The sequence below is a fragment of the Chionomys nivalis genome, chromosome 19 (genome assembly GCF_950005125.1).
Source record: "Chionomys nivalis chromosome 19, mChiNiv1.1, whole genome shotgun sequence".
In the NCBI taxonomy this organism is placed as follows: Eukaryota; Metazoa; Chordata; class Mammalia; order Rodentia; family Cricetidae; genus Chionomys; species Chionomys nivalis.
The window spans coordinates 3427745-3454417 of NC_080104.1; the positions used below are offsets into that span (position 1 = coordinate 3427745).

The window sequence follows — 26673 nt, forward strand, 5'->3', positions numbered from 1 at the left end:
CAGTCAGGCTGTAGCTCTCCCACAGGTCCTGCGGAATTTGCCACTGATTTACACCCCACCTATAAAGGGAGATGTCCCGTTATAGGCCTTGTGGTTTCACCTATGGGTAGCAAGCCATCCAAGCCCATCAATCCAATCTCCCCTCTGTGATGCCTTTTAGAGACCCTGAAACCCCAGGCCTTAATGCCCTACTTACAGATTCCCACACTTGTCCATCTCTGTTTTAAAAAAAATGGCCTTGTTACAATTTAGATAACAATCTGAAGTGGCCGCCTAATGGCACCTTTGATCCTGATACTCTACAGGAGCTTTCTAAGTACTGTCAGCGCATAGGCAAATGGAAAAAGATTCCTTACATCCAAGCCTTTTACTATCTCAGCTCTAAGCCTAAGCCTTGTTCTTGCAAGTTGTTCACCTGCTCACAGGGTCCTGGCTATGCCATCTGAACCGGAAGAACCCTCCACTTCCGCTGTGGACCCAGCTCAGCGGGCAGCTACCCCCATTCCTTCAACTCCTACCCCCATTCCTAAAGCCCCTACCCCTGTTCCTTTAGCTCCTAATGCCACTCCTCCAGCTCCTACCCCTGTTCCTTCAGCTACTGTTCTGGGCTCTGCTAAGGAATCCGCACCTTCCCTACCTCAGCAGACAGAAACTTCTGCTCCTTTACTTCCCCCTACCTTGCCACTTCCCTCCGCTTGCTCTTCAGCTCTCTCTTCCCCCCACTAACTACTCCATCAGCCCCACTGGATCATTCTTCCTCTCCAGTGCCTGGTCGCAGCAGTCTCCCAGCTCTGGCACAACCTTTACCCCTCCTCTTACATGCTCACATGCTGCTATGGAACCCAAACCTGACCAAATCAAGCTGGCTGCAGTTCTCCTTTGCAGTTCTCCCGTTGCAAGGGTGGCCAGCATGGATGAACTGATTAAGGTACACATTCCTTTCTCCCTGTTGGAACTCTCCCATATAAAACATAAACTGGGGTCCTATACATCTAATTCTACCACTTTCATAAACAATTCCAATACATTACCCAGTCTTAGAATCTCACCTTTCATCATATCTATATGATCGTATCTAATAACCTACTTCCTGAAGAGTTTGGGAGCAGGCCAGACTATATGCAGATGAAATTCATCAAACACACACAACACACTCTTCAGGGGTAGAGGCGGTCCCCGAGCAGGAACCTCACTGGGACTATAACACTCCAGGTGGGATTTTAGCTAGGAACTGGTTTTTGACTTGTCTTCTGGCAGGTCTCTGCAAGGCTGCCCTCAAGCCAGTCAACTATAATAAGCTCTCAGAGGTCATTCAAGATATGAAGGAAAATCCTTCTGCATTTTTGGAATGCCTTACTAAAGCTCTGTTACAATATACTAACTTAGATCCAGAAACCACAGAAGGCAGACAGTTACCCATTTTTTTCTCAGTGTTACCCTAACATCAAGGCTAAACTTAGACATTTAGAAAAAGGCCCCTTGACCCCACAGGCAGAAGTCTTAGAGTCGGCTTTTAAAGTGTGCCATGCAAGAAATGACAAAGCTATGTGCTATAATCACTGCTATTGCTAGCCATGGTCTTCTGATCAGCTGAGGTGACAGACCGCCTGATCCATGCTGTCTGTGCTGCTCCCTTGCCCCCTGCGGCTTGAGAATCGCCAGGCCCATGTTTCAAATGTGGTAGAACTAGTCACTGGGCCTGAGCATGTCCTAATCCTAATCTTGGTCTATGAGACCTTGTCCAAGATGCCATAAAAAAAAGACATTAGGCAGTCAATTGTCCTTGTGCACATAGTGACATGGAGACCTCAAACCCAGAAAATGCACAAGATGACCTTCTAGGTCTGGTTATGGATGAGTGAGGCTGCCCAGGCTCCTTGGACCTGACCACAACCATCATCTGTAATGGGGAGCCATGGGTAAACATCACAGTATCAGGACAGCCCATCTTCTTTCTCTTGGATACTGGAGCCACATACTCAGTACTGAGGAAATTCTTGGGGCCTACCTCTCCTTCTAGTTTCTCTATTGTTGGGGTGGGGTCAGCCTTATCTACCTCAACATACTCTATCACTTAACTGTTTTTAGGGGTATTTACCTCACTCATTCATTTTTAGTCTTGCCAGCCTGCCCAGTACCTCTTATGGGAAGAGACTTTTTAGCAAAACTAGGAGCTTCCACTTCATTTGTTCCTTTCATTAACTTTACCCCAGACTCACCAAAAGCTGTCCTCCTCCTCCTCCTTCTTCTAGCCTCCCAAGCTCCCAGCTCCAATGTGTCTTTTCCTCTACCAGCCTCTCAAGTGGATCCCCAAGTCTGGGACACCCAAACCCCTCTGTTGCTAAACACCATTCCCCCATTGTTATTTGATTACAAGACCCTACTAAGTACATTATCCAAGCTCAGTACCCCCTCTCCAGAGCCTTGGGGGACTTAAGCCTATTATCTCTGCCCTCCTAAGATAAAAGCTACTTCACCCCATCTTTTCTCCCTTTAACACTCCTACATTTGCTGTTAAAACACCTAAGGAACCTATTGCCTGGTCCAAGACCTCCAGCTCATTAACTCCACAGTGGTCCCTCTTTTACCTATCTGATTTACCAACTTCTTTATATCTCCAATGTCATGCTCAAATTTCCAGTTAACCACTCAGCTGTTATTACAGGGACCATCATTAAACACAGAGCCAGAGGTACAAGGATTGCCAAGAGCCTAGGTGGTAAGAAACAATAACAAGTTTGGGGACATTCACAGCTCCAAACTCCCAAAACTCACAAAACAGACTTTAACATAACAGGTTTATCACTGACTGCAGCAGTGTCTCCTGGATGTTAAGGTAATACCATGGTGCTAAGGGAGAACAAGTGCCTTAAGATCTGCTTCAGGTAAAACATTGAGGGGTCTAATAATTCCCCATTGTTTTCCTTCCTTCTCCCCACCATCTTCCATTCCAACACTATATCATCGTAATCATAAGCTTTTAATATGTCTAAAATGTATTTCTTTTCAAACATTTTTTCATAAACTCCAGGGAGCCAATTGGACCTACCTAAACGTACCAGACTTGCCCAGAATAAGTATCATTTAATTCTTCCCTTATCATTTATGGTCTCAAGAACCTATGGGAAATTCCCCCCTCCACTGTCCCTCCAAAAACAAAACCCTCTATCTTCCATCTTGGAACTCTCTTCCCTTAATCACATTTTTTCTAACATTTTTTCAGACATAATTTTCTGCCTTTTCAGCATCTTGCGAGGTCCAAGCTGCCAGCCAGCCAGTTCCACAGAGCTCGGGAAAAAAACACAAAACTAATCAGCTACCCCAGGATGTGGTCAAGCATCTCAACTCTCTGGCGTCCACAAAACCAGCATGAAGCAGTCACAAGAGACCTTACAATGCCCCATTCCCACCCATTAAACACCAAAAACTCCCCAAATTTTTATAATAAACAAAAGGGTACAATGTAATGATTTCAGCCACATAGAGTTGATACTTCCGGGTTCTAGGTGTCATGCAGGTGCAGACAAGCCCTCAGGCAGAAGTGCCTAGTGGCCCCTGGGAATGTTAAAGGGCCTTGTGTGATCCACAGATGACTCAGCTAAGCGCTTGCACGCCTGCGTGAGTTCCATCATCTGCATATGAAGTAGCCACATGAACCCACTGTGAACATGTGCTAGGCAGCTTTTAAAAGCTGGACGCGCCATCTTCCTCCCTTTCTCTGCACACTGACTTCCCAAGCCTCTAATAAACTCCTAAGTGGGTTTGTTGTGTATTCCGTGTTTTCCTTCTCACTTGTTGCAGGTAATTTCAGGGGTGACCCATCAGAGCAGGGGTGACCCGCCAGAGCAGGGGGATCTCCACCAGTGCCAGCTGCAGCCAGGCCTTCCTGGTGTGGGCATTACAGCAGAATATGTGCAGGACAATAGTGAATCTGTCCAACACATGGACGCCCCAGGCAGTCTGCAGGGTCTTCTGCCAGGAAATGGGAAACAGGGGTCAGGGGAAGGGGTGAGGTTGGGACAAGGTGCCAGGAGACAGGAGAAGGGGTGAGGCTGGGACACAGGAGTCAGAATAAGGGGGGTCAGGGTCCTGGGGTCAGAGGAACAGGTGAGGCCAGGACACGGGTCAGAGACCTGGGCATAAAGAAAGGCGTGAGACTGGGACCTGGGGCTCAGAGGGAGGGGTGAGGTCGAGAGACAGGAGCATCAGGTGATGCAGGGACAGAGGAAAGGGTGAGGATGGGATACAGGGTCAAAGGAAGGGGTAAGGTCAGGACACCAGAGTGTGGGACCCAGGGGGAGAGGGGAAAGGGGTGAGGCTGGGACATGGGGGTCAGGGGAAGAGGTAGAGTTGACACACATGGGGTCACAGGTCACAATCACACACTCCATACCTTGGTCAGAGCTGTCATCCTCTCCACGTTCAGAAACACACACATGATGTCCACAGATTCCTTGGTCTTCTCTGAGGAATAGGGGAGGGTCTGTCAGGCGCAGGCAAATCTGGGTGTGCATATGTTACATACAGAGGGAGGCACACACATGTGCACACTGAGGACCACACACATGCTACACACAGAGGGACAAACATGCGTGTGCATGATGAGAACCACACACAAGCTACACGGAGGGATGCACAGGCATGTGCATGCTGAGGAACACTGTAACACTGCATAGCGGAAAGCACACACATGCACAAAGAGGGAAATACACAGAGGGAAGCACACACACATTAACATAGCAAGAACATGCATGCATACACAGGCACACCAGGTTGGGCATGGGGCGTGTCACATGAAGGGGCGGGGCTTACTCACCCGTCAGCTGGGTAGTTTCCCTTGCCAAAGACAAACTTGCTGTCTGGGAATCCCCATGTGCACCACCAGGGTCCATACCACCGACCAGCCGTGCAATGCGCGCACCAGCGCGGCGGCCTCGCCACCTGACACTCTATGAGGGGGCAGGCAGAGGGTAGATGGCGTCCTTCGGAGCTGCAGCTCACATGGACCATGGGGAGGCTCGGAAGGACCCTGGGGCGAATTGGATGGATCCCAGGGAGGCTGACACACACTAACCCCTTTTGCCCCATCACAAACTCCTTCCCACGCTGATGCCCATAGTAGTTTCGCTGTCCCCTGTGCGCCTCCCTGGGCGTCCACACCACCTTTCTTTCTCCTCATACCTCCCCTTCTGCACCCCTGCCCAGTCAGCCTGTCTTCTCCTGCCTTCCACTGACCTGTGTTCCGCCTACGGTTCCTCCCTGTCCCGCCATTCCTGGTCTCGCCCCCTCCCTTCCGCTTACCTGTGTCGTGCGCCTTCCTTCCCTCCGGGCCCGCTGAGCGGCAGCGGTTCCGGGTTCAGCAGCTCTCCCTCCTCCTCCTCCTCCTCGGGCTCCTCTCCGTCCTCCCCCACCACCCCGGCCCCGCTCTCCCAGCTGCGAACGTGGGAGCCCCTCCCAATTCCGCGGCAGGAGCTCCGGATGTCTGCGATGATTGCGCGGACCGGCCGCGGCGGCACGGCTGGCATAGCGAGGGGCCAGGCCGCGGTTAAACAAGAGTCTGAGCCAGGGTAGCAAGGCAGTGCGCGTGGCCACCATTCAGGAGGCCTGACCGGAAAAGAGGGGCGGTGCCTGGAGTGGGAGGAGCTGTCAGGGGCGGGGCCAAGGGGGGCCAGGACGCCGCGGAGGTACCGGGAGTGACAGGAGAGGCGGGGCCTGAGGGGGTGGGGCGAGCAGCAACTCCGCGAATAAGCCAGAACGTGAGCCCAGGAGGACGTGCTGGGTGCAGGCGCAGTGGGGACTGGGGCTGGGCCGTTAGTGGTAGGGCGAGCGACCAGGGTGGGGAACTAGAGCCAGAGCCTGGCACGAACAGAGGGCTGGAGGTGTGAGCACTCAAAGGCGGCGGGACGGGGCTCCCAGCGACTGCCCCAGAGATCGGCTTCTGTTTGGCGGACAGCGGGTCCTAGCCTGCACGAGACGGTTCCAGACGCTTGCCACAACCAAGGTGATATATGTGTGCGGGCGTATGAGGGTCTCACGCTCGGTACCTCAGCTGAGGTGACGTGTGTGTGTGTGTGTGTGTGTGTGTGCGCGCGCGCGCGCGATGTATATATGTGGGTATGTGTGGTATGTGTGTGTACACTTGGGGCTGCGCGAGGTGGTGTGTGTGTGTGTGTGTGTGTGTGTGTGTGTGTGTCTCGCTTGGGACCGTTTGTGTGGGGCTCAGTCACGTCCCTCAAGTGAGTTCCTGGCACAGAACTCGGGTGACGGTTGACCGTGTGCATTTAGCTGTGGAGACGCTGACCCATCTCCTGACTGCGTTGCCCATGTCACACATGAGCTTCTAACTGCGAGCATCTGACAGAATATGGAGTGACACATACGGGCCACAGATGGTCATAGACAGTGGACCCAGGACCTGCCCACTTGTTCTGTGTCTTTTTTTCCTCCTCTGAGATCAGGAACCACACTAAGTCTATGTAGCTGATTTTCCCATCCTGCTGCACCTTCTAACCGGTGTGGAGGTCAGGGAACATGAGGCCTCTCATGGGGTTTGGATAACTGCTAATAGGGCAACCCCACCCATCACTCACAGTGACGAAACCACCCACTGACAGTAACGTGACCGCCCACCACCAACGTTGACATGGGACGTGTAGCCCAAACAGCAGCAATGGGGCAGAAAGTATCACATTTTCCATGACCTTGGTCACGTGATGGAGACCAGAGACCGTGACACTGACACTGACTATGCGTGAACACCCCACCCCCACCCCCGCCACCTACTGGACCTCATATGATGCAGCACAGAGGCACCTACCACATCACGGTACCTGAGAAGATCCTGTCAATCATCTTGGAGGAGATGGCAGCAAGAAAAGCCAGTCCAGGTGATGTTTACACCTGATGGCTGGGACCTGGCTCTGCCCCACCTCTCCCTGTCATTCCCCTGCCCTCCACCCCAGGGCCTGCCCCTTCATCCCTGAGCACAGCCCCTCTACCCCAGGCCCCACCTCTCTATCAAAGTACTACCTTCCATACCTGAACCCTGCTCTCTTCCAATGGCTCTGCCCTCCACCCCACAGTTCCGCCCCTTGATCTGACAGCCCTACTTCTTCATCCATTAGCTCTGCCTCTCTATCCCTGAAGCCTGCACTCTACCCCAGGCCCCACCTCTCCATCCCACAGTCCCTCCCTCTGCCTAAGACTCTGCCCCTCAACTGGCAACTCCACCCTCCACCCCAGACCCCACCCTCTCCAGTTTAGGCCCCACCTTCCACCTCACAGCCCTATAACCCCACCCTCTGCCCCACGGCTCCACTGAAGGCACTGTCCTCACCCCAGGCTCCACCCCACCCAAGCTCACTGTGGTCTTTTTGCAGCATCCAAGTCCCTATACTTCTGAGCCCCACCCTCACCTGAGGTTCCACCTACATCCCTATCGAAGCTCACATGGTCATTGTGCCTACCCAGGTCAAGTGCATCAAAGAACAGGTCATGACCTCTGTAGAGTTTCCAGAACTTGCAGTAGATGATGTAGAAGTGCTCTTAGGAAAAGAAATTAGTCAGTTGGGTGATGTCAGACTTTTCCAGCAGCACCATATTCTGTAAGGGGTGCCACAGTCAGCCATGCCCTCTCACATTTTCCATGGGGACCAGGGGTGTGTCTCTGCTTGGTGGACACACCAAGTTCAAAGGGGGTGCTGCTCCATAACGCAGGCCACACCCTTCCACGTGGTCCACTTAGACTGTGGGTATGTCCACTCTGGGTAACCAGGAAGTTCACAGATGGCCTGCCCCCTAATGCCTTCACACGTAGTGCAGGAGTAGGTAGGATCTTGTCGGCCACACCCCTACCAGCAGGCCATGCCCCCCCACAGAGAAGAAGTAGAACCCGCGAGGCCCAGCCTGCAGTTCAAGGCCTCACATAGGGAGGAGGAGTAGGAAGGTCCTTGGAGGTCCCACCCCTGCTACAAAGAGAAGAATCATTCAGTAATTAAAACCACTTTCATTTCACAAGGCAACTAATCAGAGCCAAGAGCTTTGATGGATATTTAAACCAAGATGCAGGTCAAATTGACATTATTGTGAATTAAGTGATTACTTTTTGCTGTAGTTTTTTCACTATAGCTGATTCCCCTTCTGTTACAAATTTGGGGATTCCCACATTTTAGACCTATTTGATCATTTACTGAATACTGTCTTTCCTATACTTTGGGGTTTACTGATTACACTTCCCTGGCTATGTGTGAAGACAGTTTCCCACTGCCAGGCTCTTCTTTCTCCTATGTAAATGCAGGGACCTGCCTTCCTGCGTTTACTTTTATTGACAGGCAATTGGTCAGTGTTTAGGGTGCAGGCAAAAGCATTCATTTAAGATATTCCCAGATATCCAAGCACATAGAATTACCTCTTACTCAAAGTTGTTCATTCATAGCTGCTCAAAAATTTAGAAAAAAACAAGCATACCCTCTCCTTCATCTCAGTTTACTGATGATTTTATTTCAGGAAATGTGCTGCTTGTGTTCTACTTTCAGAGACAGCAAGAGAAATAATTAACTATTTGCCCACACCCCAGAGAAAGACATCCTTCCTACTGGTAAGACACTGGCAATCAGAGTGGCTGATAAACATCATACCCAAGATCTGATAATTTTGAGTCCTGGGTTTTCTCTTTGTTTTTACTGCTTAGAGCAAAGGTGTAAACTTCAGATCTAAAAAGCCCTTAGAACTTGCAACATTTGTTGAATGTGCTAATAGAGCAAAGGTCATAACTTCCCCTGTTTGTTTACATATGTTGCCTGGTAACCCAATACTATCTATGCATGCTGGAAGGAAAAAAAAAAGCGACATGTGGGAACTGCAGCCCCAGTTGATATCCCTGCCCCCATTTGAGGTGCTGATCTGCAAGGAAAACATAATAAATTCCCTCTGCTCCTGGACACCCTCCGCCGAGACTCTTGGTTCCAGCCCATGCTGGCGTGGCAGGGAAGGTGTCCAGGTTGAATGAATGAATACACAGAGCACGAGGTTGAGGTAGAACATCTTCCCTTTATTGTCTTACTGGGGGTGGCTTTATATCATGGCACCAAATGAGGAGGGGGCTGCGAAGGGACTGTAACCTGACCCTGGCAGGGATCAAGGAACGGTCACCATAAAAATTCCTTCCTTCCCCGCTCCAGGAGCAGAGGGAATTTATTATGTTTTCCTTGCAGATCAGCACCTCAAATGGGGGCAGGGATATCAACTCGGGGCTGCAGTTCCCACAACTGAGTAAAAAGACAATCCTTGACTTATTTGTAACTGAACTGAAAATTAACTTTTTAACCCTTTAACCAATTGAAGATGTAGTGTAGCACACCAGTCTCCCCTTCTACAACTCCCTGATGATTTAATGTCTTTCTTAATTACCTTTCCTCTATCTTAAGGAGTTCACTGGATGTACACTAAGCCACTCCTACCTTTGAGCCAAGAACCACAGATTTCTGTTTGTAAATCCTCATCTATCTTTTATAGCACTAAAGAATTCCAGTCCTGAACCCGACTAAGGCTGGGTAATTGATGATAATAAGGGTAATAAACTGTGAACATTTTTAACAAAAAAGAACATTTAAAAAGACATGCTGAAGAAGAATCACATAAAAAAAAAACAAAAAAAAAAGAAGAATCACATATGAGTTATTTCATTTATCCCCTCAGATTTCTTTAGCATTTTTTTCTTCAGCAGCTATAATGCCTTAGCTGAACCTTAAAGGTTGGTACCCCAAGGACCCCACTTGTTTTTATTAAGTACAATTAGAATTCAGACTACATCTGGTACCCATCTTTGGGGGTAATGATTCACAAAAAATCCACTGGTCTGTAACTTTATAGCTACTGACATAGGCTGGAAATACACATGACCAGAGTCACCACCCTGTCTGCTAGGTTTTCCCTCTCTCCTGGTGGGCTTTCCCTGGTCCCCCTTCTTGGGCTGCTGCCAAACTTCAAGGTAGCTGCCTTGAAATCTGGTCAGGCTTTTATTGTTCTGTGCAGCAGCAACAAGCCTCACATCTTCATCAACAGCAGCAGCAACAGATTTGGTGAGAAAATTGGGAATTTCTAAAGGGAAGAATTAGCTAAAAGAGAGTTTTTCACAAGTTAAAATATGGGAAACACAATTATGACAGAGAAAGGTAGGTAGGTCTGTGTATGATTATGTAATGCATGATTTAAAATTGGAACAATTAAATCAATTTAATGAAGGGATAATCAATTTAACTGGGATTGGTATAATGTTAATTATTATTTTGATAATCCTTGTCTTTTTGATAATTCTTGGTTTATCTCTTAAAAAGTTGCTTGATGTGAGTGCCAAGATACAGGCCTTAAAATAATTAATAAAACAGATTATAGATATTTAATTCCAGACAGACAAATTTAAAGGACCAATTTCAGGGCTGGAGAGATGGCTCAGTGGTTAAGAGCACTGGCTGCTCTTCCAGAGGTCCTGAGTTCAATTCCCAGCAACCACATGGTGGCTCACAACCATCTGTAATAGATCTGGCGCCCTCTTCTGTCATGCGGGCATACGTGGAGGCAGAATGTTGTATACATAATAATAAAATAAATAAAGAATACATAATAAAAAAGAAAGAAAGAAAGAAAGAAAGAAAGAAAGAAAGAAAGAAAGAAAGAAACAATTTCAGCATTGCATTTAAGGTTAGAGAGGAACAGCCTAAGGTTTTCAAACAACCAGCCTTAATATATGCAGTAACCTTGTAAGAATTGACAAATGATAGAGGCTTTGTAAGAACTGGTTGGACTCCTGTGGAGAGAGGCTTTGTAAGAGCTGGTTGGACTCCTGTGGAGAGAGGCTTTGTAAGAGCTGGTTGGACTTCTGTGGAGAGAGGCTTTGTAAGAGCTGGTTGGACTCCTGTGGAGAGAGGCTTTGTAAGAGCTGGTTGGACTCCTGTGGAGAGAGGCTTTGTAAGAGCTGGTTGGACTCCCATGGCAATGTTAGATTTAAGGAGATTCAAGGAAGTGATAGTTTCACATGGCAAGCATTCACTGTTAGCATTCAGGCACACCTTGGCCCTGTCCCTTGGGAATCTGGAACAGTGTGTCACCCTTCTGTGCATGTCAAACCGTTCCAAGACTGTCTGCAGGTGCAAAAGTCCCAGTAAGAGACAAGCCCCACCTACTCCTGCTCTCTTCTTGCTGTTTTTCTGAAGAGGCAAGCAGGTCTCAGCTTCTTCCTCTTCCTCTCCCCACCCCTTTCCCTTCTCTCATTAAACTGCACTCAGGCTTTATCTGCATGGTGTATTTGTCTTTTACCCACCATGGGACCTGCTAATGGTCCTTCCTCATTCTGTAATTATAGCACTGGTGTCTGACTTGACAAGGCTCTCTTTGCGTTCCCTCTGCCCAAGGGCAGGTTGCCGAGGCATGCAGATATCCTAGTCCTAGATGAATAGCCCATTTTCAAACTCCCCATCTCCTGGGATCCCACACAGCACTGGCTACTGCCAAGAGGGCTATGACTGGTCCCACAATCACCTTTGGCATTTTCCACAAGTGAGCATTCTGTGTCCTAGCATCCCCTCATTGGGTGGTGCCTTCATTCCTTGACCCTATGGGTCTTTCCGGATACTGCATTCCTTTGGCTTCATGCCTTTGGGCTATGGCCCTATTTCAGCTTTGTGCCTTTTGCTTCATGCCTTTGAGTTTAGTGCCCCAGCCCTCATTCTTTTGGTTGATGAACCATGGAGTGACCTCTCTTTCTACCTCACTCATGAGAAACAAACCAGCAAAAAGTATAAACCCATCCACTCCTCTGGGATGCCCTTTAAAAAAAAACCTAAAACCTTTTCACTTAATGTCATGTGTAATGTCATGTGTAAAGGTTCCTAGACTCACTCACCTCTGTAATACTAGCACCGAATGGAACCTTTCCAACTACTGCCAACGAACAGGTAAATGGAAGACAATTGAAAGGTGCCATCTTTACTAAGGACAACCACATGACTGCTGTAATTTTGCTTAAGGTTAAAGGAGATGTTTCACCACCATCTTGACTAAGGGCAAGAAGGACAAGACAGGTGACCTAGTCATCATCTTTGCTAAGAGTACTTTTTACATGTCTCACCTTTTCCTTATGTTTTTTTTCTGTAAATTCCTCTTACTGACTGTTGCATGAAGTGTGTTTGTGCACCAACATGCTTTTTGACAGGGTCTGCCAGAGTCCTCCATACAGAGCCCTTTATGCAGGGATCCTATCTGTCTGTAACAGATGTGCTCTCCCCTACCTGTAACAAATCTGCCTTGCCTTTCAGTGCCAGCTGCTGAGCCTGCCATGTGGGACTCCACATTTTCTTCTTATTTTAGTCAACTCCTGTTTAATGTGTGCATTTATGCATGTGACTTTTGATTTAACTTTATGTGTGAATGTAAGCTAGCTTTAACTCTATATGTGTATGCAACTTAAATCAACTGCACATATATGTTAATATAATTACTGTTTTAAAATGTTTAAACAGTCCTAATGAGCACTGTTCATTGTACCTCTTTCTAGACTAAGAAAAAAAAGTCTCAAATACTTTAAATTGATGTGTATTTTTAAAGATGATAAAAATATATGGTTAATGTGATTTCATTGCTTTAAAATATATTCCATATAATGATAAAAAAATTTATTTTATTTTATGTGCGTTGGTGTTTTCTTGCATGTATGTCTGTGTGAGGGTGTTGGAACTGGAGTTACAGACAGCTGTGAACTGCCATGTGGGTGGTGGGAATTGAACCCAGGTCATCTAGTTGAACACTCAGTCCTCTTAACCACTGACCCATCTCTTCAGCCCATAATGATAAATTTAAGGTTATAAAGATCTATTTCAGATTAACAAAAGCTAACTTAGAGATTTACACTACCCAACACATCTTTAAAGCTGTACTTTCTAATAAAAAGTCCTCAAATGCTCAGAGTTCTAGAGAATATGCCATTTAAATTTTTAATTAAAAAAAATAAAATAAAAAGGCTTTTCATAGCAGAGACAAGGGTAAGCTTCTGGTAACTATCCCGGCCAGTGGGATATGAACGGTGTTCCCTGGTAAACCTAGGGGAGAGAAATGGAGGGTACAAGAGACACAAGAAAAGACTGCAAGACAGTGTTTCTGATCAACCCACCCAGTTTATTATATTCTCAGAGGCTGTTATATAGCAAACAGACAAGGGCGGGGAGGGAAACGGTGTCAGGTCTGCTGGAATTCAGGCCTGGAGACATCCCTAGCTGATAGGTAAACACTGAGGGTCTGTGATTGTTGATTAACAAAGGAAAATGCTAATGTTTTCTAAAAGCCCGGTGCCTGCAAGTCTCCTAGGCTAATGTTCTAGGTTTGGAACTTGCCTGCAAAGGTAACTTAACTTAAGGTTACTTGTGAACTTAAGATGGCTGTAAACAAAATGCAGATCTCAAAATACAGGTCTTTGCTTCTGCAGGTAATAACCTCTATTTCCTCCAAATAAGATGGGTGGGAACAGAAGAACTTCCACCCATAAGTTGTTTCACAAGTGAAAGCACTAGCATTTGACCAAACCTGCTTTTCACCTCAACTGCTGCAAGACCTCTTCAGACCATGGACAACAGTACACCGAGGAATTGACTGCCTCGAGTTGCCTACACCAATGGTAGGCTAGTCTTCTTACAAACTTCTAATCCACAGGATCTTCTGAAGCTTGGCAGGTCCCATGCTACCAATCATAAAACAGATGTTGCCCTGAAGGTCCTGCCATCCTTGATCATGGAGGTTCCTGGGGTAACTGTCTTGGTATCCAGTCAAGTAGGCCTCTTTTATTTTTTTAATCAATAACTCAGGTAAAATTTATGCTTTCTAACAACTCTGATGCAGTTTGACAGCTGATAGGCTTGAGAGTTTAAAAGGGACAAACTCACAAAACAGATTTCAACATAACTTTTTATCATTTCTTTGTTTAAGTAAAAGGTAATTTAAGATACAAAACTTAAGGTGTGAGGATCTAAAAGTGTTTCAGTGTGTATGAAAGTGTTTTAAAGTATGCAAATGCAAGTTATTAATGTGTGTACATGCAAGTAATTTAAGAATGTTTCAGGGTACAAGGAAGTAACTTACACTGTGCAAATGCAAGATCCAGATTTCTCTCTCTCATGCTGCTGTTCATAGTAATCTATAAAATTGTGATAAGCTATTAGTCTAGCTCTAACAAAGTACTACCACTATCATAACTGTAAGCTCAAGTTTTAAATTTCCTTTGATTGCTTTCTAACTATAGATTTAACAGGTGCTTTTTATTGTGCTAAAAATATCTATCATAGTTTTCCAAATGGGAAGAAGAGTGTGGATGCTTTCAACCAAAATCATTTCTGACATGAGTATACTGCCATTTCTACAATGCAAATTTCAGTATAGATTATAAACAATGTAAATGCTAATGTTTCTAAACCTTATGTTTTCACAAACTCAAAGAATTCTTGTAAGTTCCAGGGAATCAACTTGGAGGATTTAGGTCTAACTGCTCAGATATCCCCCTCCCTCAATTACCAGGCCCTAAGCAGCCCAACTCTCCCCACTTTTCCCTGGAGGACTTAAGGAAAATTTTTTTCCTAAACTTAACCTTGTCTTCTGCTCTGGCAACAACTTGCCAGAGACAAGAGACACCGGAAAGTTGCACATAGCCTGCATAGTAGTGAAACAACCAGCTACTCCAGAATGTGGCAGCACCCCAGCTTTCTCAGGTTCCCCCAAAGATGGTTGATGCCACCCAGGTCAGCAGGAAACAGTCTTGAGAACTCAATGTTCTCATTCCTTAAACCTGTCATACCTAACTCCTCGTGGTTTTAATAGAAAGAAATGAAGAAAGAAATAAATAAAGAAAGAAAGAAAGAAAGAAAGAAAGAAAGAAAGAAAGAAAGAAAGAAAGAAAGGAAGGAAGGAAGGAAGGAAGGAAGGAAGGAAGGAAGGAGCTGGCTAGCATTGGAAATACATGCCTTTAAATGCTGGGACTAAACAGCATTCAGGAGGCAGAGTTCAAGGCCAACCTGATCTATAAAAGCTAGTTGGACAGTCTCCAAAGCTACAGTGAAACCCTTTCTCAGAAAACAAAAACAAAACAAAACAAAAACGGGAGGAGTATTAGTATCCAGGTACACCTTGGCCCTGCCCTTTAGGAACCTGGCACAGTGTGTCATTTCTCTGTGCATGGTAAACAGTTCCCTGACCATATGCAGGTACAAAGGTCACCTTTAGAGACAAGCCCCAACTACTCCCACTCTCTTCCTGCTGTTCTTCTGAAAAAGCAAGCATGTGTCTGCCTCTCTTACTTCCTCTCCCTCTCTCTCTTTCTCTCTCAGTCTTTCCCTCTTTGCTTACCTTTACCCTTCTCTCAATAAACTCTGCACTCAAGCTCTGTCTGCATGGTGTATTTGTCTTTCACCTGCTGTGAGACCCACTAAAAGTTCTACCTCACACCATAATCATGGCATTCACCATTTGTGATGCATATGTTAAATTCATGGTCAATTTGTAATAGAATTATCCCTCAAGACTAGAGAGACTTGGTTGCAGCAATCATGGAACATGTTCCACAATTACAATGGAGGACTTGGTATAAAGAAGAGGCTAGAACCATTAAAGAGTGGAGTAGATCTAAAGGTACAAAAAATCTCCCACGATTAACTTCTTAGAAGTGGAGATTATGCTGATATAGAAAAGTAATACCTATATGGTGATCATATCCTGGCTTTGAGCTATATGGCAACTTTGAATGTTTGGGACAGAGCTGAAGAGTGGGAAAGAAGATTGAGTCATTTACAAAAGTCATGCAAGGCCCAGAAAAGAACCTTCACTGATTTCTTACAAAGACTGACATCAACAGTAAATAGAATGATACCAAATTCAGAAGTTAGACAAATGATAATTGAATCTGTGACTTTTAAAAATGGCAATGCACCAAGTAAAAGGACAATTAGGCTGTTAAAGGTAAGATCGGCACCCTTGGAAGAATGAATCTGAAATAAATCAATATTGATTCTCATGACCATGATGTTGCTTGGATAGTAGAGGTGATTTCCAGAGGTTTGCAGAAAAAAATCTAAACGTCAAATGTTTTAATTGTGACAAACAAGGTCACATTTAAAGGGATTGCAAACAGGGAATTCCTAGACAATGTTTTTCTAAGCAAAATCCAAAGAGAATGACCCTCCCTTCTGGATTATGCAGGTGTGGCAAAGGCAGGTATTAGACTAATGAATGTAGATACAAAGGACATTCAAGGTTACCTGATGCTATCAGGAAACTCCTTGAGGGGCCTCTCACAGCCTTCTTTTTGAAATTCAGTAATAAACCATACTGCTCTAGATAGTAGAATAGCTGTAAAAGAGAGAACAAAAAATTCAGGAAAAACAATAAAGTGAGTATCTTTGAAAAATGTATATAAATGAAGAAAATTCAAAATTAAAAATGTGAATAAATGACATTGTCATTGAAGGTTTAGTAGACACTGATGCAGATGTAACAGTTATTTCAACAGAATCTTGGTTTCCAAATTGGCCTCTTCAGGATGTAAATATTTAGTTTTTAGGCACTGGAATTTTATCTCAGGTAAAACAGAGTCTGAGAGGGATTAAATGTATGGGACCATAACAAAGAGGAAAATTAAAGCCGTATATGGCTAACATAGCAATGAATTTTGGGGGATGTGATTTGTTATAGCAGTGAAATAATCAGATGATTATTCCCACCATCTTAGAAACAAACCTTAAATTAATGTATTTTTCTGGGAAATGGTTTTATAAGGAACCATGCAGGTTGTACAAGGTCAGGGCACAACAACTGCTGATATTTCAAAGGCACCAACAGCCCTACCTTTAAAATAGTTAACAGACAAACCAGTATTGGTTAAGCAGTGACATTTAACAATAAAGAAACTACAGTCTTTAGAACAGCTGGTACAGGAGCAACTAGATGCTAAGCATATTGAAGACTCTACCAGACCTTGGAATTCTCCTGTATTTGTTACTAAATAGAAATCTGGAAAAAGGTAGAATGGTAACAGATCTAAGAGCTGTTAATAAGGTGATATAGCCAATGGGCTTCCTAGAGTCTGGCATTTCGTTGCCTTCTCTTTTGCCTAAAGGATATCCTCTTACAGATTTAAAACATTGTTTATTCACTATACCTTTACAAGAAAAATATAGAAATTCTTTTTACTTACTGTGCCTACTTGTAATAATTCTCAGTCTGCTAAGAGATATCAATGGAAGATTCTCCCACAGGGAATGTTAAACAGTTTAATCCAGTGCCATTATTTTGTAAGTCAGTCATTAAAAATGATATGTAAACAATTTTTTCAATCCATAATTAACCATTCCATGGATAAATTTTTATTAGCAGATTCAAATATAAATACTTCAGAAAGAATGTTTGAAGAGGTACAAAATATTTTTCCTCATTGGGGATTTCAAATTGTTCTTAAAAAATACAAAGAGGAAATTCTAATAACTATTTAGGTTATAAAATAGGTTTACAAAAAATTAGACCACATAAAGTACAAATTAGGAGAGATTAATTGCAGACTTTTACTTTCAAAGATTGCTAGGAGACATTTCCTATTTACAAACCCCTATTGGGGTAAATCCTCATGAAGTGAGTAATTGGTCAAAACCTTTAAGGATGACAAGTACTTAAATAGTCTCAAGAAATTATCAGTTGATGCTGAAATGGAATTGGCAATGATGGAAGAGAAATTACAGAATGCTCATGTGGATCACGTGGATCTGAAGCTTAACTGCGTTTTGCTCGTATTACTTTCTAAACATTCCCATACAAGAATTTTATTGTAATATATATGAAAGATATATCTTAGAATGGATCTTTTTACAATATAAACTGAGTGAAAAATTAAAAGGTTATATGGGAAAGGTCTCTGAGTTAATTCTAAAAAGAAAATTATGACTTTGTCAATTAACAGGAATAGAATGATATAATTGACAAATTATGGGAAGAAAATTAACCCTGTCAAAGAGTTTGCATTAACAAGAAATACTCTGAAAGCAAAATAATTTAACCTATAAAGAGAACTAACTGATTCTGTCCTCACACCAATAGCTGAAACCCCTAATTCTACACTGATGCAAATAAATCAGGAAAGGCAGGTTATAAATCAGAAAATTTGAGTAAAGTGGATCTAAAGCCCCAATTTTCTGCCAAAAAGTCAGAATTACATGCTATTCTCATGTTATTAATAGATTTTATGGAACTTCTCAACAAAGTTACTAATTTGCAATATGCAGAAGGAGTTGTTCTGCATATTGAAACTGCTAAATTCATACCAGATAATACAGATTTTAATTTATTATTGATTACATTACAAGAAATAATCATGAATAGTATCACCCCATATATATAACACACATCTGATTTCATATGGACTTGCCAGGCCAGCTAACAGAAGGGAATCAAGAAATTGATCAACTGTTGATTGTAAATGGGCTGAAGCCCTCAGAATTTCATAAAAAGCATCATGTCAGTAGCAAAAGTTTAAAAAAAAAGACTTTTCCATCACTTGGAACAAGTCAAGAAAATGAAAAAGGAAATGTCCTACTTGTTCTTTATACAACCAATCTCTACTACCTGCAGGAAGTAACCCAAAGGGTATTCAAAAGAATGTGATCTGCCGACGGATGTTTTCATTTTGTATAATTTAGAAAACTAAAATATGCACACCACACCATTGATAACTATTCAGGTTTTCAATGGGCAACTTCTTTGATTTGGGAAAACACCAATTCAGTAATCACATTTTTTAGAAGTTATGGCCATCATGGGTATACTTGTAAAAATAAAGACAGACACTGCTCCAGCATATATCTCTAAGAAAATGAAACTAATTTTTGATCATTATAATATAAAGAACATTACAGGTATACCATACAATCCTACAGTGCAACAGCTCATAGAAAAATCAAATAGAGCTCTAAAAGACATGTTAAATAAATGGAAAGGGGTAATAAAGACCCTGGAAATAGAGTGCTTAATTCTTTGTTAACTGAATTTTCTAGATGCTAATGAGAAATGAACTAGAGCTTTCAAGAGACATTGAATAATAGAAAAACTGTAGAATTAAACCAGCCTATATACTTTAAAGATATTTTGACCTTAGAATGGAAAGCAGGATATGTGTTATATTGGGGAAAAGGTTTTGCTTTTGTTTCCATGGGAGAAAAAAATGCTATGAATACCATCAAAATTATTAAAGATCTGATTTGAATAAGAGAATCCTCTTAATTAGAATAGATGAATGCCATCAAGCAGCATGGCCATTTATTCTAAAGTAGCCTATAAAACTAACAAATGCTTTTCATTTGATCAGTTATAACTTGCCAAAAGGGAATCTCCCCAGAGATATCATTGGCAAAGGGTTTTGTTTTTGTCTTTATAGGAGAATGAAGGCATCCAGCTGAAGAATCTGGAAACTACTAAACAAATGAGACATGTGAAAAAAAGGACAAATCATTCAGAAATTATTTCCCAAGAAAAAGAATAAATTGGACTATAAATATATCACATTTCCAATAAGATAAAATTTTATAACTCTTCTCAAATTCTTGTTTCTGCTGACATAAAATGTTTCTACAGACATATAATGCAAACTGTCCCAATCCAACTAATATTAAAGCTGGCTTTGAAATTGGATGTGTGTCTCTCCTTCTCTAAACCCAAGCATGTTTGTTAAAGAAAAATTTAATATCTCTGTCTCATGTCAGAAGAGCCACCTGATATGGAATAGAAGAAAAACAGAATTTTAAGAATTATTTTATTTCTCCCAATCTCATAATCTTTTGGTTTTATAATGACTCCTTAACAGCTCAAAATTTAAAGTTTTATATATATATATGTGTGTGTGTGTGTGTGTGTGTGTGTATGTGTATATTTGTCATGATATTAATATATATATATTTGTCATGATATTAATGGTCATATAGAATACAAACTAATTCTAGAAAAAAGTTTCACCTACATTCCTGTACATGATTTGGGGTTTGAGTGTTTTTAGTTTAGTTTAGTTTTTTTGCAGTGAACCAAGTTCACACTTAACTGATCTTTCAAGTCTCCAAAATAATTGTGCCCTATAACTACAATTCCAACAAGACTATGATCACATCACTAAGCTAAAAACCATCTCCTGAAAATTGGTTTTCAACTACAAACTGCTCAGAACAATTTTGAGTTGGTTAGCAGAGGTGACCCAGCCTCACTGGCTACTCTAGCCAGGATTTGAGACAAGCCCTGTAATTTCTCATTATTCAGAGAGTGGACAAGAAATGATAGATCTACCTCTCTCTGAACTTGACAAGTAAATCAAAATTTTCTTTTCAAGATTCTTTAAAGATCTCTTGCTTCCAGACAGCAGGAACAATATTTAAGAATATGATGCCCACATTCCCAAGAGATGGGGTGGTGGTTTTTGATATTTTATTTGTTTATGGATATTTTTATTGATTAGTGAAATTGATTACAAATTGTTGTTGATAATGGTCATGAAATAAACTAAACAAAGAGGATTAGATTCAGGGTTCTTGCTGTGAAAGGAAAAAAAGGGGATACAGATAAGATAGCATATGAAGGTAGATTATTGAAACTAATATGAGGAGAAAAAGCGAATGATATTGATATGATAAGATAAAACAAAATTATTGAGTCTACTTCTAAAAAACAACTACTAGTTTTATATTTTATATTGGATTGGATTTTGTATGCTGATACAAATATGGGATTAATTTTGTTATAACATACTATACATACATTTCTAGTCTTGTTCAAGTCATTGTACTTATACAGCTCTTTCTACAATGTAATGAAAATTTCTAGTCCTTGAAAGTTATTACCATTCTTATATAACTGTTTAGAATAATAGGGAAATTCAGGTTAGTAATTAGTCACCTATTACAATTAAACTTGTCATCATATTGGGTATGTTTTCAAGGTAAAAAGATATATTTTAGATAGGCCATCCTCAAACACTTCAGAGATATAGATAACATGACATTTTAAAATTTTTAATAGCATAGGCTATTTTTTTCTATGACAATGAGGTGTGTATGCTCCTGGCAGCACCAATCTACCTCAGAGAAGAAAATGGGTATTGAAGAAACTCCACATAGAGTTTATATCCTTTTCGGCAAAATTAAGCTGCTAGGCAAGAAAATACCTTTCCCTCAACTGCTGACAACATGCTATCCTAATTGGAAAAACAGGACACAAAAGAGAGTGACTGCTAAACTTTGCCCCACAAAAAAAGCAGGATAATCCTTCAAGAAGCCTGCTTCATATAAAAGTCTGTCAAACATTTTAGGCCTTTAGATTGATGGCAGATGCCCTACTGTTACATAGTAACCTTGGTGACTCCCTAGTCGGCCAACTCTTTTTGTCATTTTTCACATTTTTTGGAAGTCACTTACTGTACTTCTTGCTTACTCAGTTAACATCATTTTTTTCTTGGGTCTCTGATGGAGTTGAAGACTCAGAAAAACTCTCACTCACTAAACTAGTGTAAAGTATGTAAGGTTGAGAGATATAAAATGATAGTTTTAGATGGATGGTAATGCAAGTTATGATAGAAAGAGGTACAACATTTTGGACTCACCAAGATAGAATAGATAATAGAGTATTTTCTCTGAATTTGTCAAATGCAAATGGAATAGACACTGTTGCTTTATTCATTGCCTGTACATATTGTGTATATTTATTGTTACTATTGTATATAGCTTTTCTTACATTAGTTAAAACCATTTAATGCTAAACAGAAAGGGGAAATGTAGTAATATGTTGTTTGTGCTCTAACAAATAAAGCTTTTCTTAAGATCAGGAGTAGGAGCTAACCACAAGTTAACCATAGAGAACTGGAGGTCTGTACAGGCAGATACAGAGCGATATGGCTTGGTGAAGAGAGAAAGTGATAATGCAGGGTAGAAATAGAAGTTCAGTTCATCTTCTTTTTGGTCTGAGAGTCATACAGATAAAAACTCTAGTGACAGGCTGCTCTGCTTCTCTGATCTCTCAGGTTTTACCCCCAAATAATCTTACCCTAGATTTTATTATTATGGCCAATTAGAAGTCACACTACAAAATACTTTCCTAATTTATCTTCCAACGTCTTCAAGATACTTGTCATCCTATAAACACAAAGTCAGCACACCTTCATTGTCCCAGAATTTTTTGTTTTCTTGATATGTTAAGAGTTTAGCCTATGACTTGGCTTACATGTGTGTTGACCTCAATGGCATCCCTTAATTTTACCATCAGCTGGAACCAGAAATGGAATAAATTATCTCAGTTAAACTTACTAAAGCCTTTTTCTTTTTTGAGTGTGATTGTTCAGGTCTTTAATCCCAGCACTCAGAGACAGCTAGACAAATCTCTGTGAGTTTGAGGCAGGCATGGTCTACATAGTGAGTTCCAGGACAGGCAGAAAACATAGTGAGATTCTGTATCAAAAAAAAAGATCAAAAAAGAAAAAATCTTGTGAAATGAATGAAGATGACAAAAAATTGCCTAGAGATGTGAGAAGAAAACTTTCTCTAACTGTCGTTTCCCCTCCAACTGACTCTACCCAGACTGATGCACACATCCCTCATCACTTTCCTGCTCCCAAACTTTCCATTTCAAACAATTCCAATATCACACAGAACCAACTTATCAAAAGTCCCCCATCTGAAAGGAGAAAGCTTCTGGGAGTGTTGAAAAAAATCCCTTCAATCAGTGGTTGGCCATGGGTATTTACAGTTGAGGAAAGAGTCAAAGAGTTCCTTTTACAAATCTGTGGAGGTTTCTTTGTAGCAGGATCATTGGGGAATTTGCTCAGAAGCTGCTTCAGGTAAGTAGAATCGAGAGTTCAAGGTTTTTCTTGGCTGCATTTTGAGAATGGCCTGGGCTACTTGAGACCCTGTCTCAAAAATTTTTAGATGGTCTAAAGAGATGGGTCAGCAATTAAGAGCACTTGCTGGTTTTGCAGTTTCACTTCCCAGCACCTCACATCAGGCAACTCAGAACTCCCTGTAGAAATCTGATAGCCTCTTTTGAACATTAATAGACATGTACCCACACACAGACACATACACATAAATCAAGAGAAGTCTTCAAAAAATTTAAAAGTGGCATTAAAATGCAGTATATTGTCATAAGGCACTAACAAGGTATTAGAGATAAAAGTCTCCCTTACTTGTAAGTTAGTAACTTCTCAAAGAGCTCAGTGAATTATTCTGTTTTTCCTGAAGATTGTGTCACTTGTTGCCTCCTGTAATTATTTTTTATTAATTAATTTATTTAATTATTAAAGATTTCTGCCTCTTCCCCGCCACCACCTCCTGTAATTATTAATTTGAAAATTTTAAATTAAAGCTAAAACTTATAGTGTTTTACAATACTAGACAGTAGGGTGAGAGCAAAAGCAAGGGACCTCATATGAAAGACATATTTGACCACCATAATAACCATTGTGTGTGGTACCATCCCTGAAATGGTGGTCCTGAATTCTATAAGAAAGCAGGCTGAACAAGACATAGAGATCAAGTTAGCAAACAACATTATGGCTTTTGCTTCAGCTCCTGACACTAGGTTCCTGCTATGTTTAAATTCCTGTCCCAATTTCCTCCAGTGAAGGCCTATGATCTGGAAGTGTAAGCCAAATAAATCCTTGCTTTTTGGTCAGGATGTTTGTTGCAGCAATAGAAACCCTAACTATGATAGGTCTCTTCCTGATTCTCTTGAAACAGAATTTTTCATCAAAACTGGAACTCATTGATTCAGTTAGGTGTTTGGCAGAAGAGTTTGGTTAAGTGCCCATCTCTGCCAAGTTCAAGATGGAAATTGCAGACATGTGCTGCTGTGCCCACTTCTCAAGTGTTACAAATGAGATAAGGTCTTTACAGCTATTTGGCAGGTACTTAATGGACTGAGCATTCTCTCCAGACCATTTTTGCTTCTTTAATTGAGATGAAAGGCTGAGGTTCTTTTATTCATTGTCAGAGAAATATTAAATAAGAGGTTCTGTAATGCAGATCTTTTTTTCTCTGTTTCCACTTTACAAGGGGCATATTATCTATATTTTATATTATAGGTTTTCTCTGCTTCATTTTAATCTGTTGAACAGATTAAAGTCCCAAATAGGTCCTTGTAGTACAAATAAGAAAAGAGAGACCCATATTGAGGTTCAACCTGAAAACCAGAAAAGAAAAACAGCCAAGCCAATAGAGAAGTCTTACCTCTAGCAAACTGGGTGACTGTAGACTAAGCACTCTAGGCAGACTAAGCAGAGAGAGCCTCTCTCTTTTCCAATTTTATATTCCCTCTAGGGCTGGAATTAAAGGTGTTTGACTCCCCAGTACTTGGATTAAAGTGTGAGGCACCAGCACCTGGATTTGTTTCTGCATTGGTCTTCTGTAGCCCAGGGTAACCTTGAACTCACAGATATCCATCTGCCTCTGTCTCCCAATTCCTGGGATTAAAGTTGTGTGCCACCACTGCCTGACCTCTAGAAAGTTATTTTTGCCCTTCTGAACTTTTGGCAAGCTTTATTTATTAAAATATGAATAAAATATCACTGAATTTCCCCTTTTTGTCTAAAATAAAAAAAAAGATGGCTATAACTAACAAAAATCATATACAGTAAATATAATAACTATGTATTATATATACAGACAATAACTACATCAACAATGTCTAGTCCATTTGCATTGACAAATTTAGAGAAAATACGCCATCTCTATCTTTTCTAGGTGAATTCAAAATTTTGCACATAATTCACTTTGTATCATAACATGCTTTCTGCCACTGATAAACAAGGACAACTATAACTAATCTTCAGCTCCCTCAGAGTCCCAAGGAGCAAATAATATTAAGCAGGAAGTGCAGGCAAAAGAATTCTAAAAAAATGTGAGAAATGACAAAAACAGCTGTCTGCCTGGACAGTCACTCAAGGTTCCTCTGCAGTGACGGGGCATTCATATATGGCCTACAGGCCTACCATAACTGACAGACTTTTCTGTGGAGCAGGATATTCTGAAGGACTGTACATCCTTATCTTGAAAATGTTTGACAGTCACTTTCTTCTGTGTCCTGATTGTCCAATTAGAACAGCATAATGTCGCTGGGCGGTGGTGGCGCACACATTTAATCCCAGCACTCGGGAGGCAGAGGCAGGCGGATCTCTGGGAGTTCGAGGCCAGCCTAGTCTACAAGAGCTAGTTCCAGAACAGGAACCAAAAAGCTACGGAGAAACCCTGTCCAAAAAAAAAAAAAAAAAAAAAAAAAGAACAGCATAATGTCTGTAGTTGAGGGAATGGCATTTTCTTGCCTACTGGTTTACATTTGCCACAAAGAAAGTAAACTCCATGTGGAGTTTCTTTGATGCCCATTATCTTTTCTGAAGTAGACTGGTGCTCCCAGGAGTATACATGCCTCATTTTCATAAAAAAGAGCCTCTGTTATTAAAACATCTTAAGTGCCATATTATGTAGATCTCTGAAGTGTTTGAAGATGGCTTGTTTATCTAAAATATACCTTTATTTGACATTGAAAACATACATAATGTGACTACAAGTTTGACTGTAATGGGTGACTAAATACTAACCCATTTTTCCTTATTAACTTAAACAGTTGTTAATAATAACTTTCAAGGACTAGAAATTAGCATTACATTTTAAAATGAGTTTTATAGCAGAAATCTATGTACAGTATGCTTTAACAAAATTAAGCTCAATATACAAAATTTTTATTTAATATACAAAATTCCAATCTTGTTGTAGGGAGCTGTGAGCTGCATTCCTGCCACCCAGCTCCCAGGCACTGGCTAGCTTTACTCGAAATAATTACACAGAAACTGTATTCATTTAAACACTGTCTGGCCCATTAGCTCTAGCTTCTTACTGGCTAATTCTTACATCTTGGTTACCCATTTCTATTAATGTGTGTAGCACCCCAAGGTGCACTCACCGGGAAGATTCTAGGCATCCTGGGTCAGAGCTTCGTCACGTCTGCCCCCGAGAGGAGAGCTATTGAGTCTGAGCTCGCTTCTTCTTCCTCCCCACATTCTGTTCTGTTTACTCCACCTACCTAATTTTCTGTCCTATCAGGGCCAAGGCAGTTTCTTTATTTAACCAATAACCTTCCTCCATCACAATCTAATATAAAATATGTAAAACTAGTAGTTGGTTTCTAAAAGTAGATTGAATAAGATACCTTTTATCTTATCATACATATATCCTCCCTTTTTCCTTTTCAGATTAGATTCAATAATCTACCCTTTAACCTATAATATCTATATTGCCTTTTTTCCTCTTTAAAACAATAACCTTGGATCTATTTTCCTTTGTTTAGCTTTTTTTCTGACCATTATCAATTATAATTTGTAACTAACCTTCTAAACAAAGATTAATAAACAATCATTTTGGGAATTTGAGTGTTGTTTTCTCCAAAACTTCTTCCTGATGTCTGTTGGAGGAAGTATTTTCAGGGTTCATGGAGAACTTTCAAAGGGTCTTTTTCCATCAAACCACATTAACTTGGAAGAAATCCACAGGTTCTTATTTTTCCTGTGGAAACAAAAGCAGAACCTCTTTTCCAAAGTAACATAGCCTTAACCTCAAATTCTGAAGTCAAGATACC

General features: G+C 41.6%; 1 long non-coding RNA gene across 1 annotated transcript; it reads left to right on the forward strand.

Annotated features, from left to right (window-relative positions):
• The first annotated feature begins 5826 nt into the window (after positions 1-5826).
• Positions 5827-19687, forward strand: LOC130862297 (uncharacterized). Its single transcript, XR_009055627.1, has 4 exons — positions 5827-6001; positions 8506-8596; positions 13475-13663; positions 19451-19687. It is a non-coding gene; the product is annotated as an uncharacterized LOC130862297 (long non-coding RNA).
• Positions 19688-26673: the final 6986 nt, after the last annotated feature.